A 16081-nucleotide genomic window follows, 5' to 3' on the forward strand; every position below is an offset into this window, starting at 1 on the left:
ATGCTCCACGTTCACTTTATGTCCATGCAAAGCTAGTGCTGTCCTCCACTGAGGAAATGAGCACATTATAGAGCCTTGTAGAAATGAACCTGACATCCATACTGTAGGTAGTTCAGGCTTTGGATTACACCATTCTTACAGCCGGGCATACCTGCCAACCTTGACACCTACTAAATAGACAGGATTTCAAAACCAGAGTGAGGGTCTGGGGGTCCTCTCCCACAAAAATGTGAGTTGTAGAGACTTTTTTCCTAATAAGTACACTGCAGGAGTATATTTATGTTAAATGCTTTTTATTTTAATTTGAATTCTGATGAATAAATGCAGAGTAATTCGCCCCTCTGGCATGAACATGCATGAAATTCTGGCATAAACTAACATTCATTAGCTTTCATCACTTTTTGCGCCTGGCCCTTAGGGAGTCTGTGCACGCCACTGTCTTATGTTTGTCAGCCTCTTGATGCTGATTGACATCGCCGCAGCCCCCATGATGGACAGAAAAACCAACGCAGAAGAAACAGGAATTCTTCTTTCTCAGATTATTTCTCTCTCCTCTCCATTGCTGTCCATCTTTAATCACTGAGGAGGACGAGATGCAACAGGACAGTAGACTACATATGTACAGTGCCAGAGGAAGGGGAAACCCTAACTCTAACCCTGAAATTGGGAGAAATACGGGAGGATTGTGACCAATGGGGCAATGAAAATCGTGAGCCTCCTGGGAAAAAGTGAGGGTGGCAAATATGCTGCCAGGCGCGTTAAGACAGAGGCTACGATTAAAAAAATGTACAGCCACACATCTGCATGGGCAGCTTAGCGTAAAGGCTCCATTTCATCAACAAGTCGAGTCTAACGAGTCGGAAAAAACAAAGGTGGTGGTGCCATCTGTTCTGAAGCACTTTGCTTGGAAAGGGGAAAAGAAGTGGGAGGACAATAAGGGGGGGAAAAAAAAGCTTTTTCAGCACAAGCAATATAAACTGTACTTTGACCACAGCCTGAGCTTCCACATTATCTCCTGTGGAAACAAACTCCTCAACCTTTCGGCCGGATAAAGTGCACCGCGCTCTTTAATATGAAACACTGAGGTTTAGAGCTGTAGTGCAATCAGCGCCATTACGTACTTAATTTGTGGACAACCTCGCATTGATCAATGATATCCAGTTTACACTGTTTTTGCTGTGCTGTGAAAGACCAAATGGGCTGGCATTGTGGTTGGATAATTAAACCATCCATCACACAACATCCACTGCAAGAGAGCGGGACTAGCAACCCAGGACTGGACACAAGTACTTGCATTTTACAATTCCTAATGAATGGCCATTACATGAGGTAAGGTTTTGATGACCAAGGGTTTCATCCCTATAAAGAATTAATCAGCAGAATTGCATATCTTATAGAGCTTTAAAGGTCGTTCTCAAAGTTTTGTTACGGTCAATAAATAGATTAAGCCCGCTATTTAAAGTTACTGCATGATCGACTTTTTTTAGTCTCCAAACCAAAAGAAAAATCCTTTTTTTTTCTCACACTGAGTATAAATCTAAAATTTGGACAGATGGCTGAGTCCTGACTTCAGCTATCATGCACTAAAAGCGGAGGGGATCCTCCAGATGGTGCTCAGGTCTTGTGCAGGTAACCGCTTTGTCTTCCACCACTCTAATCAATGGCCACCGAATTCCCTCCTTTCCAAACACCATCCATCTCCGGGTCTTTCCAGGCTGCTCGGTGACGACGGAAAGCGGTTGAAGATAAATGTTTAAGGGGCAGAAGGGCCTGTGCTGATTAAAGCCACTAACGCTTCAGGGAAGACTGGCAAGCAAAAGAGGAAATGAAGTGAGACAATGGAGCATGCGGGTTCAAAACACCTAATGGAGTGTCCTGCTTGCTGGGCTAATAAACTGTTTCAAATTGAAAGGAACAGCGGGCGTCTAAATAGAGCGACGTGGAACATTTCCTCCTGCTCATTCAGTCAGCTCCCAATTGGAAAAAGCCGGAGAGGATGGAAAAAAAAAAAAAAAACTTGCCCGGCCTGCCATTGTTTGGTTGCTTTTCTTCATCTGCAATCAATTGTGGGGTTTGAATTACAGCTGAATGCCATGCGGAGTGAAAGAAGAGTCAATGTTTTCAGCATCGGCACCGCACAGAAATACATGAAATACGTGTACAGTTCAGCATTAACAAATCCTTTGCTTTTTAAGATTCATGTGGCGGACACACATGTGGGCACAGTCCGGCTGTGAGCTGCTCTCTCGCTGATTCCCATCTCAGCAGCATGGCGCCGTTTGAATGCCCCAAGTTGATATTCGGACACGATAATCAATATTCACACTGTGAGGCGAGGCACTGCACAGGTTGGGGGTCTGACAGGTGCACCCCATGATCAATTAAAGCGCTAAGCGACTAGTAAGGAACGATCAATTATTGGCCGACAGTGGTTTTTGACACGATGTCACTCACGGGAAATGTCAGCTCAGCAAACGTTCGGCCAGCTGTAAAAACAAGCCGACTCTTCAATCGAGCTACCCTTCTGTCGGCCGGGTCGAGAGAATGATTTCATATCATGTGGACTTGATGTGCAGCAAGCGTGATCAGGCTTGATCAACCGCTGGACATGTTCACAGGCTTCCATGTGACACACACACGGGCCTGGCTGCTAACCGATGTCACTCCTGTGCTGCTCATTGGGTGTAAATGTTTTATCAATAGTTTCCTTTTTCTTCCTTTGTGTCACTGATGTAAGCACTATGCTAAGCTGCTTGAAAGTGAAAGACACCTCAGCAATGGGGGGATTTTGGTCTTTTGAGCTGTTTATTTCCCTGCACAGTTGGATTGCGTAGCTGCACCCGAAACAGAGATATACCTGGTTTCAGAGACAGAGAACATAGATCAAAAAGCATGTTCTGCTTAGAGGAGACAAGCACGCCAGCCTTATTCCGCACTGCCAGTTTTCACGACGGCAGAAAGCACTTGAAAGCGCCACAACGGGACTGGGAGCTCAGAGATGATAGCGTCTCAGCCCCCACCGCCGATAAACAAATCATTTTAAATGGTATTTTTTTGCAAGACGTATGAATTTTGATCACCTTTGCTCACGCAGCTGAAGAGCACTCGCTCGCTGATGGATGGAATCCTATTCGCAGCAATGTCAATAGCAGCAAGAAGAATTAATATCAGACCTTTCGCGGGGGTGAATCAATGGGAGACAATTCCATGCTCCACCTCGCAGACAGCATCAGCGTTTATCTCAGCGTTTTGCTCACTCTTTGATCTCCTCGCTGCTTACATAAAACAATCGTAGACCTTGATTAAAATATTTATGCACACAAGCAGCAAATCACTTCACATTTTCTAAGAAAATAGAAAGCTGTAATTGCCCTTGCTCCATTGACTTTCATGGTTATTCACTCCCGCAAAGAAGGCAGAAATCCTCCCTTCAGAGGAGATGGTCATGGCTGTAGAGATTACAGGGAGCTGGAGGCCAATGCAACATTTTAGTGTCATAACGAACCGTTTTAAATGCACACTATGCAGGATTTGTTCGGCAGGAAAGATAGTTGATCGTTGAGTCTGGTTTGTTAAACATTGACGCAGCTATTTGATGATGTGAGAATGTGACTCAACAATCAGCTATCTTTCTCCAAAATTGCTGACGCCAAGAAACATCCAGAACACAGCCAAATAAGAAGGAAATAAGAAAATACAGGGAGGCAGCAGGGTCTCTGCAGGGACCGGCACCACCACACACTTCAGGTGGCTGATTGAGAGGGATGACTTTTTGTATGATATGTCTATACATTGTTTTATAGGAAAATCATGCATAGTATTATTGGAGCAGCTGATCTTAAGTTACCTGCATTTTGCATTAGTTATAATTGATAGGGGCTTCAGGTTGTGGCATTTGTGTTCATATTAAATATACATATCTGTTGACAAATTGCCAAAACTGTTTGTTAAACAACACTTTCAAAATGGACATACTGTAAATGTTCAGGGCTGCAATTATTGCATTATAACAATTATTTTCTTTCTCGAAAAACTCTCTTAATTGTTTGTGACAACCTCCAAATATCCTGTTTTGTCAAACCCAAATTAATTTAACCCAACTGATAAGATGTTTTCATTCAACCCCCCACTGGCCAACATATACGCCGATACCAATCTATCTATGATGGCCAGTATCGGTCAATAATATCAGCCAACCAATATATCAGTCGGGCCTTAGCAGAGAATAACATATCCTCACATTTATTGAGCTGGAACCACTGAATGTTATAAAAATTGTTGCTTTTTTTTCATTTGACAATTTGTTAAATAGTTGTTAATGCAATTCAAATGTAATCAATCTTAAGAAAAACTTGCTATTATTCCGATTACTCGAGATTTGACATTTGGCGACATTTGCTAACTCCCTTTCTTTCTAAAAATCAGTTGAAAAGGTCGATAAAATCATGTCTGCGGGGTCAACATGAAGTGGCAGCTTGCAGCGGGTTAGCTTGGCATAGCATAAAGACTGGAAACAGGTAGAAGCTAGCCTCGCAGTGTCCAGATCTGAGATCCAGCACCTTTAAAGCTCAAATTAACATGTTACATCTTGTTGTTGAAGTGTAAAAATAAAAAAATCTGTGGGTTTGTAGAGGTTTATGTGCTTCGCTGTTTCTTGGCTGAGATTAGTTAACAGAGAACCATCAGAAACTCGTCCAGGCCAATAAATAGCCAAACTGGCAAATTGCATTTTTTCCAATTCTGTTCTTGTACGCATTAAACTGAAGGTGGTATCAATCATCTCCTCTAACTCTCAGCAAGAAGTAAATGAACAACCCCAAAGATTTTTTTCTTTCCTCATGCCAATCTAATCATGACAACATTTTAAGTTCTGATGAACAAAATGATCTCACGGTTCACCTACTGCATAAAACAGAAACAGCAGGGAGTTGTTATATGTACGTGTATGATTGAATCCTTTGTGTACAGCCGTGGAGCACACTGGTGTAGTGTAATGTCATCTGTAGGGTGTGCATGTGGCTCCAGTTAATGTGGATGTGAGCCTCTCCAGAACATCTGTCAAAGATTAGCAGTAAAGTGAAATAGGCAGTTCCTGTTCATACGTTCCAAAATAATCTGGCAGTAATTTTCCCAGTGAAGAATGAAAAGAGGGAGGGTTTACAGGGTCAGAAACACTACACAAACCCTGCTCTGTCTCGGCATGTGTTTACATGATGCAAGTGACAAAAGGCCCATGCAGAATGATGCTCGGATACAGTCATCATGTGTCAGAAACACACCAGGACGAAGATGAAGAAACTGTCAACCACAGAAATATTGTAGAAGCAGCAGGCAAGCTCAGCACAGACTACATTCATTCCACCACTGTGACCTTTATTTTCATCCTTGGATATCTTTGGCTGCTATAAAAATACAACCTGCCTCGACCCTCTACTGGTAGGAATAAAAGCACTTACAGTACAAAGCAGGTACACCTTCACCTACAAAACCTCTCATTCAAGGCATGGCATCCAGCTTGCCGCGACAGAATAGAAAGACCTTCCGACTAAAAGCCCCACAATCAATGAAACATGAAGAATCCCATAGGTGCTGAGAAAGGACGCCTTGTTATTCAGGGAAGCACGCTGTCATTCAAAGGCCGTACACATCAGGGGGAAAGTGCTTGGAAGGCAAATCAGTGTTTGTTAATGATATGGGTCAATTGTTTTGAGGACGGCTGGACCTCTGTACTCATCTGCAGGCCTCTCGAGTCACCCTCGGTGGAGGTTTTGTATTCCAGAGTGCTCTGCCCTTGCTGGGAAATTCAGATTTGCCGTTTTTGCTCTGAGTAATACAATCCTCTCTTGATGGAAATCTGTTTACACTTTGTTCTGCATGTCAAATCGCTGACATTGTAGGTGGAAGGGAAGTCATTTGACTATCTCGAGTGATGCACTGCTAGCTGTTTGCTATTTTCCCTTCAACAGCCGCATCTTTACTGTACTGCATGTTTTACAGCTTGAATGCAATAATGAGTGCATTAAATTCTGAGTACATACATGTGGTCAGTTGACTAAACTATTAGTTGATGAGAAGACCCCACCCCCCGCCAAGTTTTCATTAGTTGCTCTGACACTCCACTTGGGAGCAGTGCTTTGCCATTAGGGCGGAGGACGACTGCAACACAGATCTTTTCTCTTGTAACTCAGATGTCGCTAACTGCTGCTAACTGTAGCTGTTAGTTAGCGCAGATAGCCATGCAGCTAACCAGCGGGAGTGTTGGTGTTTAGCACAGGGTCTTTAGATCGCCAGGATGGGGGAGGTTTTGAGGAACTAGAGACAAGCAAATGGGCAACAGACCCGAGCTCAGCAGCCTCAAGTGAGCACGGGCGGACTGGGACCGAACACAGCCTCAAAACCTTGAGAGGCCACGTTTGATCAGAGGGAATATTTTAACTGAGTAATCAACAAAATGTTTAGTCTCCTTGCTGGTTGTTGGACGCATTCCGAGTCATTATCACTTTTGGCATCAGCATTGTCGTTAACCCTGCCCCCAATCATCATAATATCATAAACGTTCATCAACTAGTCGACTCATGACTTGAAAGTCAACTGCTAAAATCTTAAGTCAGGGGCAGCCCGCGTGTTGTTCTGCTTTTCACTGTCTCTTTGCTCAGTCTGTGTGAAAATGGGCTGATATGTGCCTGCATCACGTTCATCGAATTATCTCGCTAACTAAATTAACTGTACCGGCCAATTAAAGTGAGATTGGAAGTCATTTAAAGGTCCACGCTTTTACAATGTGAGATGAAGGTTAACTCACTGTGCAACGCTCCACACTCAAACGACAAATGCTTGAAATTTCGAGCAAGTTCGGGTCCTCACTAAGCAGATGTGCCACATTCACCACATGCTCTCAAAAAGCAAATATTTTCAAAGCCAAGAACCTACACAGGGAATGCAACATGATAACGCCGAGGAAAAATGTGCGTCAAAAGGGAGATCAAGACGAAGCCTTAATGTATGGTAACTAGACGTCAAATATCGAAATGTCTCTGGCTTTGTAGGAATGTCAGAAGTCTGTGGCTGGGTGTGTGTGGGAGTGTGATTCAGGCGCAAACACATCAAGATGTCACTTCATAACCTCTGGCTCAGGAGGCTCCTGTCATCTTCACATTTCAGAGATCCTCTGCCTACCCCGGCAGACATGCTAAATATAGAATGGGGACAGAATTTCTGTTTGGAGCCACTGCTCTCTTTATCTACATCTAACACTAGCATGCCTGCACAGGCACTGCCATCTTCTCACTGTTGTACACATGTGCATGCATGTAGACGCACACGCATGAGCGCATGTTACGACCCCGCTGCATCCCCACGATCGCTCACGTTGCACTGCCTTACAGACTGATGCTCAAACGAACGCCGAGCGAGGCTGCAGAGGTTTGGATCGCCTACAAAAGCTGCTCATTCTTTCCAATTACATTTCTGTCAAGTGACTTACACTATGTTATTACTTCTTGGACAGTCATTTTCAAATCCCCTCATTCAGAATCATTTAATCCTGGCACAAGGACAGATAGGCAATCCATCACTAGTCTCTTTTACCTGGCTGGATCTACCACGCTGCCACCGCGCTACTCTATATGACCTTGTTCTGTTTCTTACTTTGTGTCAGCCGAGTTTCAGAAGGGAGCGACGGAACTCTCGGTGGCAATTAATTGTGCTACTTATCTGTAATGTGAACAGTGGATATTACATCTCCAGCAGATATTAAATTAAGGATGTCTCAGGACTTGCGAGGCCAAAGCCAAATAAAAAGGAAATGAGACCCTATTAATGACTATTGATTCTTTTATAATAAAACAGCCACTTCCTCTCTTTGCTTGGCCTCGGCGTTGATCTTGAATTAATACAGGCTATAACTTCAGGAAAAATGTCCTTCAGTGTGGCACAACAGAGCTGCCGAGCCCAAAAAACTATGTATCCTCCTGGTCAGGGAAAAATGCTCCTTTGGCTGACTGGCAGATATTTTGTTCTCGCATGAGAGGCACATGACCCACGCTGTGACGGTACTGGACGTTCACCATCAATGTTATCATTTTTCAGCTGCACAAATACTTTCATATTGTCATATCTTGTGACATGACAGGGGAAGAAGAGAAGGCCTCACCATAGCAACAACAAGCCATTTGATACGTCTCGGCACAGGCTGATGGTTATTTTAAGAGAAGCTTACCATTAATATTTTTTTTATATATTAGTGTTGGATGAATGAATGCGGCACGTTTTCACCTAACCATGGTTGGCACAGCTGTGTGTGCTTAAAATTGGCTGTGTTTTCATTGTCGTCCTCATGATCATCACCATCATTACCAAAAAAACACAATTTCCGAGCCGAACAGTAGCCCACATTTCAACACACGACACAGCAATGAGATGGGATACTGCGCAGTTAATCAAAATATCATTGAAATCGCAATTTGGCCAAGTGCAATATCCAAATTGCAAGAAGCTGCAATTTTCTGATAAAAGTAAAATGTGTGACTGAACAGCTTCACAGTGAAGTACTGCAGAGATGTAAGAAAGCATGTTTGTTGGTACAGACCCATCAAATGTCACGTTACCACGATTTCAATAGCTTCATCAGTAAAAAACGAAAAATGTGGTGCAAAAGTGATCATTCCCACTAACTGAGAATCATCAATCAGTGGGAATTGGTGCAAATCAATTTCAATATCTGTCTGAGTAATCACAGTATGATTTTTAAATTTTTTTTTTACCATGTTGTGTTTATTGAGAACCCTGTGAAATCACACAACCAAGACTTCATTCTGACACAAAAACAGTTGAACCAGTTCCAGGTATAAAGCTGACTAGGCAACAATAACCAAAACTTGTATTGTCCACCCATGTCTTGAAAGATTACAAAAAAAGGAACGACACTCTTAATAACACACAAAAACATCGTCCAGCTATACACATTATAATCCATATGTTCAAATGTATTCGAAGTCCGCAATTTTAACATCGCATCCCAGCTTCATTGCTAAAATACAACCGCTAGCTTATCGCTACACTATATTAGTCAGGCTCACCTTTGTGTAGCCTAGTTGGCAAACAATGAAATGTAATGGCTTTCCTTTCCTGCAACGCTGTCAATCATATCGTCTGAATGCAGCTTCAGGATCACCAAATAAAGCCCATTTTTTAAGAATCACATCGAGTGGCTGAATTAAAGTGTGGGCCGAGATAAGTCCTTTCAAATTAAATTATTAAAGACTTTCATGCAATCATATGTTCATCTTTCTGATTTTAGAGGTGACTCATAGCATGGGCAGCCCCTTTGGCATTTGCCCACCTCGCCAGATGGCCAGTCCGTCCCTGATCATCATCAGTAGGGAACTGCTATTCAGATAATCAACATGTTTACCTCCACTCTCATCTAATACAACATGGCTGATGACTAAAACCACAAAATGTGCTGGTATGCGGTGTCCACTGCCGAGTCAGCTCCTTTATGTAAAGCGCAGGATCAAGACGCATACTGTGTGGATCCACTGGCTGACCCAACCTTAACGAGTCAGCGTGTGTGCAGGTCCACACCACACCTCCATCCTTCCATTTTCTACAGTGCTTATCTTATTCAGGGGTCACATGGGACTGGAGCCTTTCCCAGAATACACTGGGTACTCTCCTGAGAGGTCACCACAATATGTTAGTAATTGAATAATGGGAGCTGAAGATAACAAACTCCTTATGCACAACCCACACCAAGCATAAGCAAACAACAGCAGCTGTACGTCTAAACTAATGCAATGAAAAATTAAACGCAAGCGATCGACTTCTTGATTCTCCCAAGACTGCAACACAACCAACAGAAAGCATCACGTCGACTACAGCATGACTTTTGGACTCACACCAAAGCTCTTGGGTGCATCTTCCCCTCGTACGGCCGCTCTCAACCACTCTTACTTTAGCTCTGGGGATCCAAACTTTTTTATACCAAGTACTCTCAGTCACCTCAGACTGTAAAATCCCCATTGGACAATGCTGGTTTGTCCCCAGTTATACCCAGCTGGGGAAATTCCACTGCAGGTGTTGAGACAGCAGCGGTGAGTGTGAAACCTCTTACTGGAAGTCATTTTTTAAACACAGCCTCACAGTAACTTCCAGTCAGTGAAGTCACAGTGGAATTAAACAATCGCTCATTTAGCTCCGAACCTGGAATCTGCTGCAGGCCCTCAGCACAATACTGTGATACAGAGCAGGCTGTCATGGTCGATAGACGGAAGAAGCAAACATTTTTAATTAACCTTTTCAAGTTCTGCGGTAATGAAAAACAGATGATGTCGCCCGACATATTCCAACATTTTCTCATTCTTAATAATCACATCCAGGGCTCTTAACATGGGGCCAAAAACAGCTTATGGAAAATATCCAACCTTAGCGGTTGCTTTTGGGATTTTTTTTTTTCCCCCTTTGTCAAACAATGGTAAAAAGGATTTTGTGCATCTGCAGCGGGCCTGTTTTTCAAGTGTCAATAGATGATGCACACACAGGGTCAATAAATCTGAATAGCAGCTTTCAAGGGAGGGATCAGGTGAACTTTTATCCCCTTTAAATCCCCCCTTTTGAGAGCTCCCCTAAGTATAGAGCAGCCTCTGATTTGGAAATCAAGGTTAACTTGTGTATCATCATTTTTTAAATTTTTTTTTTAGATTTGCCTGAACATAAACAGCGATTTGCAGAAGTGCAAATAGTAAAATAAAAAAATAAAATAAATATATTCTGACATCATTCCAAATCGAGGCTGAAACATTTGCCAGATGTGTTGCAGGACCGCGTCAGACAATGGAAAAACGTGCACAGAGAAATCCTTGTAAATACAATGAGGACAGACATCAGTGTCCACATCGCCCTGTGACATTTATCACACGAACACGCTCCACTGCTTTTATTTATTTATTTATTTTCTTCTTCTTCTTCTTTTATTCAATTAATTAATGATCTTTGAGAGGAATGGGGAAGTGACTTACCCAGAAACAAAGAGCGAAATATTGCAGACATCACGGCTGGAAATCCCACATGCAACGGAGCTGGAAACAATGCGCTCAGACCGCCTTCAGATTCATTCGGCTGACCTGAGAGTGCAGGCACAACGAAGCGGCACCATCAGCGGGTCGAGGAGCGAAATCACACAGAAATAAATCTTCATTGAGCACATGAGTCCAAGGACATCATATGTTACACGCGCCCGACATGCCTAAGCCTCCCGAGGAGAAGGAGAAGAAGAAGAGGAGGAGGAAGAATTAGAAACGTGGCTCCTTCTCTTCATCGTCATTCTCGTTCGCAGGCTACTTGGCGTCAAATCAAAGTTCCCTGGCTGTCTGGCTCTGGCGTGGGACGTGTTGTCTCAGGGTCCCCTCTGTCTCCACCTCAGCAGTCTCTCTCCTCCTTCCCTCCTCCGCTGCACAAAATGCTAGAGAGGAGGAGGAGGAGGAGGAGGAGGAGGAGGAGGGCGAATAGGTGGATGATGAGGGGATGCTGAAGGATGGAGACCTCTAGAGTCTGAAGTTCTCTTACGCAGCCCGGGCATCCTGCAACAAACACTAAAAGGCTTGTCGAGAGGATGTGTGTCCTGTTGTTTGAATGGAATCCGATGGATGTGTTGTTATGAACAAATAATAGTCCTATATCACAGGACTGCATATGTACAGGGTCGGTCACGGTGAGTGTATGAGCATGTATGACCACAATGTTAATATATGGACAGTGTTGTATTAAAGGATTTTACTATCTAATATAGTTATTATGACATTGCTTTAAAGGGGCACTATGTCGTTTTGCATTTACAGTATTAATGTGGTAATAATACAAACTCAGAAATATGTATTTTTTCTCCATAAGTGAATAAACAAGCTGTTCTCAGAGGAAAATAAGGTCCCCAGAACACCGTTTGAAGCTAGAAGGGTGGCAGGGTCCGCCACATATAAACAACAGTAAAACAGAATGAAATTGTGTTGACCTTTAAGGTCATTTTGTTAATTCAGTTTACGAGAACAAGTAATTTGTTTATTTAGTTTGTTTAAACATTAAAAATTAGTCATTGAAGATCTTTCTCTTCTGATTTAATTGTATTCCCCAAAACTACATAGTGCACCTTTAATATATGGATAATCTTACTGGGTTTAACTCTTTCAAGGGCTGAGATGATTAGTCGATTGATGGATCCGTTTGTTTAAACCATGGGTGTCATTTACACCGTTGGGGACATGCCATCATCACGTTCTTAAAGCATAATTTGTGCTAAAAATAGCTTGCACCGAAAAAAATGTTAACGAACGAGATGAAATGAATTTTGATGCACCATTAAGCTTTTTTTTTTACCCGCTGTAATTATTCACTCTGACCTCACTACATTGCCTAAAATCTCTTATGTTTAAGACCATTTCATTTTATTTTATTTTTTCATCTGAGCCCTCATGTCCCCACCTCTTTTCAATACAAAGCGATGCCCTCCAGTTCTGTGCTGGGTTGGACTGGTTTATGTGAACGCCTGCATGAATTAAACGTGATTGAATTGTATCGTTTACCATGAGTACCAACCTCGCTTATATCAGAACATAACTTATGACCTGATTTCTGTAGCTACTGTAGGTTGTCAGTGACATTATCGTGGTATTTACTAATCTTTATAAAGCAAATATGTAAAGATTTGCTGCGTTTCCCGGCCTCATGTGATCATAAACTGAATATTTTTGGGATTTAAGTAAGTAATCAATAATCAGCTCTGCAAATATGTCAATTAACTAATAAATAAATACATTTAAAAAACTAAACCAGAATAAAAAGCATATTAATTGATTAATAAATGTAATTGCTAATTGTTTACAGTTACTGTTGGTTATTAATTTCAAAGGATTTGGATTGTCAGGCTGCCCTAGTATAATTTAACATCAAGAAACAAGAAGTACTGCATGTTTTAACTTCAAAAGCCTGCAACATTTTCCAGGCTATTTATATTTTCCCAGGCTATGATGACGCGTGCATGTGATCAAAGGCATGTTTGCAACCAGAAGGCATATTTTCTTTCCCTTGCCATTTTTTTTTTATTACTTGTCCACCAGCCACTCAGTGTTCGGATTATTCTATCAATCGTCTCACAACTGCCACACAAGATGTGTCCCATCGCCGGCTCTGCGTAAGATATTTCACAAGAGCAGCGTGGTCTACGTTAGGTAAACAAACAGCAGAAAAGAGGGGAGGGCGGTGGGCCGCTGTCTGCTGATGGCTGCTTTCAGACCTTGAGACAAATGAATCCCCCTCTTCTGTGTCTCAACAATCTACAGAAGTAACAAAAGGATTTTCGCTCGCCAGTGGCCCCTCTGCTCTCTCTCGCTCTTTCTTTCCCCCCTCGAGTGGCCTGCTCTTCAGCACCAGCCCTCCTCCATTCCTTTCCGTTCCAATAACTAGATCGCTTGAAACAATGTCGCACACGCACAAGTAGACACGCACTCCCTTTTTCTTCTCTCTTGCCCAACGCAAACACACAGAAACATACGCTCGCAGAGAACAGCTGATGAGGCACAGAGGTCGCAAACAAATACACACAACGTGATTCCAGATGTTGCAAGAGCGAGAGTTTGCTGGCCTTGTGTGGTCGGGTATTCTGTCCGTAATAACACTCTGCGTCTTCTCCTCTTTGCTTGTGTTGCTCTGTTTATCTTTGTATTTCCAACTGAGTATAAAAGGTCACGGCATCTCATTGCGACTCATCTCTGCAGACGTCGGTGCACAGAAGTCAGTGTGGTAAAGTGCAAAAGCAAAAAACAACTCCGAGCTGGTGCAATAGCAGCTGTCAAACTATGATGGATGGCTGGTTGTTTCAGACATGTTTGCCCCTGCAATCACCGCAGTCCTACAGTAATCTAAGTTCAGATAAAAACACTCGATCGAAAACGCACCTGTTAGCCAACATATATTACATCTGTGTTCAGGCTTTTTGCTGCGGCGAGATGAGATCTGGAGGCAGGCCGAAGCATACAGCTGCACGATGCATTATACAGCGCTGAGGTTATCATGATTCTGCCTCTAAAAGATGACCTCACTTATGCATGAACGCATGACGTCGCTACACAAGATGCATTGTTGATAGCAACGATCCTGCGATAGCTTACTCGTCTCACATGCAGTGTAGATACTGCCATGGGAGGCAACTTGTCTGCGTTTGGTGGCTTGGCCTTGGTGCATGATATAGCACCCCAATGCAGATGGCCTCACAGATGGTTGATATTTATACCACTGGGCCTTGAAAAGTCACTAGTGTGGAAACTGCTCTTTCTCCCTGATTAGTTTCACCAAGAACCAAGAACACACCCGTTTCTCACTGCACTGAAAACATATGAGTGGTTGTGAGATGTATTAGAAGACATTAGGAGGGATGTGTGATGTTGGTTTAGAAAAAAAAAAATCAGTTGCAGTGTGGGGCTGCCCCTTTTGGAGGCGACCACAATGACGTGTTGGGCCTCGCTCGCCTCCTTTTTAGCGCATGAAAATGTAATCCCCCTAAGTGCAAGGTCCATGATTTTTTAAAAATCTTCCAGACCCAACACGGCTTGCATTTTAGCTGGGAGCACTCTTGACTTATGTACTTTAAGTGGATTTGCAATTTAAATTGGAGCAACAAGATGCAGCTCGGAACTCCTGGCAGCGATGGAGTGCCTCGGTGAGAGTGTTCCCGTCCGCCAGAACAGCTGTATCTCCCTCATCGTGACATCACTGGGACGTGTTCGTGGTTAGTTGACGCACGGACGACACCCTGCGAACACACGCTAGCACGCCGGGATGCCCCGCTCTGGCCACCTCTCTCTCCTGACCTCGGGGAATGAGGGAAGTGGATAGTTAAAAGGGTTCTTGAGTAACAATATGAATGTGGAAGGGGGGAAAAAAAACCCTCTTTTGTTTGGGCCTCTCTATTTTTAGCAACCAGCGCGATGCTTTGCTGTTAGTGTTTCACGGCTCGCAGAGCCTTTATAATTTAATGAGGCTGAGGGCGGCCCTCGTAGATTTATGGCGGGCATTTCGAGGCGGCATTGGCCACTCGGCTTATTGATCCAAATGGGATGTTTGTTAATGGGTCGGTAGAGCTCTTTCCCTCCTGTGCCATGCGAGTCCACATCAGGAACATTCAATTGTCAGGCCCTTCTTAGGCCAATAAAATAAATGTACTGCGGGTCAATGTTCATTAGTTTAGTCTCTGTTTAAACACACAGAAGATCCTGACAGCCAGACACAGATGTGTGAAACAGCAGTGCCATGTAGTGTAGAGACCACAGAGACGACTGTAAATGTCTTGTTCCCTTTTGAACATGTCACATGCATGTGAGTTTTACACAGAGGCTGGCTTATTGAGCTGCAGGATATATTCAGATCTCAGACCAGCAACCACATGAAAGACTTTATTGTATTTGACATATTTACATATATGACACAGCTGCTGTACTGTCCCTGTGATCATGCAATGTCGGAGGAGAAAAAGCAAATGGCCTTTTCAGACAACTTCCAGTCATCCCCTGTTCCTCCTCATACTGTAAAGCCCAGCGAGTTCAAAAGTGGATGTTCCCCCTCTATTTATTCATGAGCCTTTCACAGGGAACACGAGGCAGAGTTTAAAAACATGTTATCATGCTCTAATTAAAGGCGAGGCAGACGACTGAGTCGCATACAAGAGCCCAAGAGCATACCCGGTTTAATTTTACATGTGTTCGTCTGTGGTGAATAGGTAAATAAGTAAGCTGAATGGGGATGATTGAATGATTGAATGAATGTGTGAATGAAATAATTCATCATCAACCAAAACAAGATTAAATGGCTGAATAAAGCAAACATGCATGATGGTGTCATTTGGACGAGCGAAAATAAGACTGATTGTTGCTGATTTGAAATTGCATGACTGTGCCTTTGGGAAAGGTAATAATGTTAAATTGTTGCCTGCTCCTGCCTGGGATAAACAGATCAATCACTTTTGAATATAATTTCCAGCACATTGCACGCTGCATTAGAATTTGTTTTCCTCCAACAGTGGCATTTTCCACCCCAG

This window comes from Pagrus major, chromosome 2 (assembly GCF_040436345.1).
Source record: "Pagrus major chromosome 2, Pma_NU_1.0".
NCBI classification, from domain to species: Eukaryota; Metazoa; Chordata; class Actinopteri; order Spariformes; family Sparidae; genus Pagrus; species Pagrus major.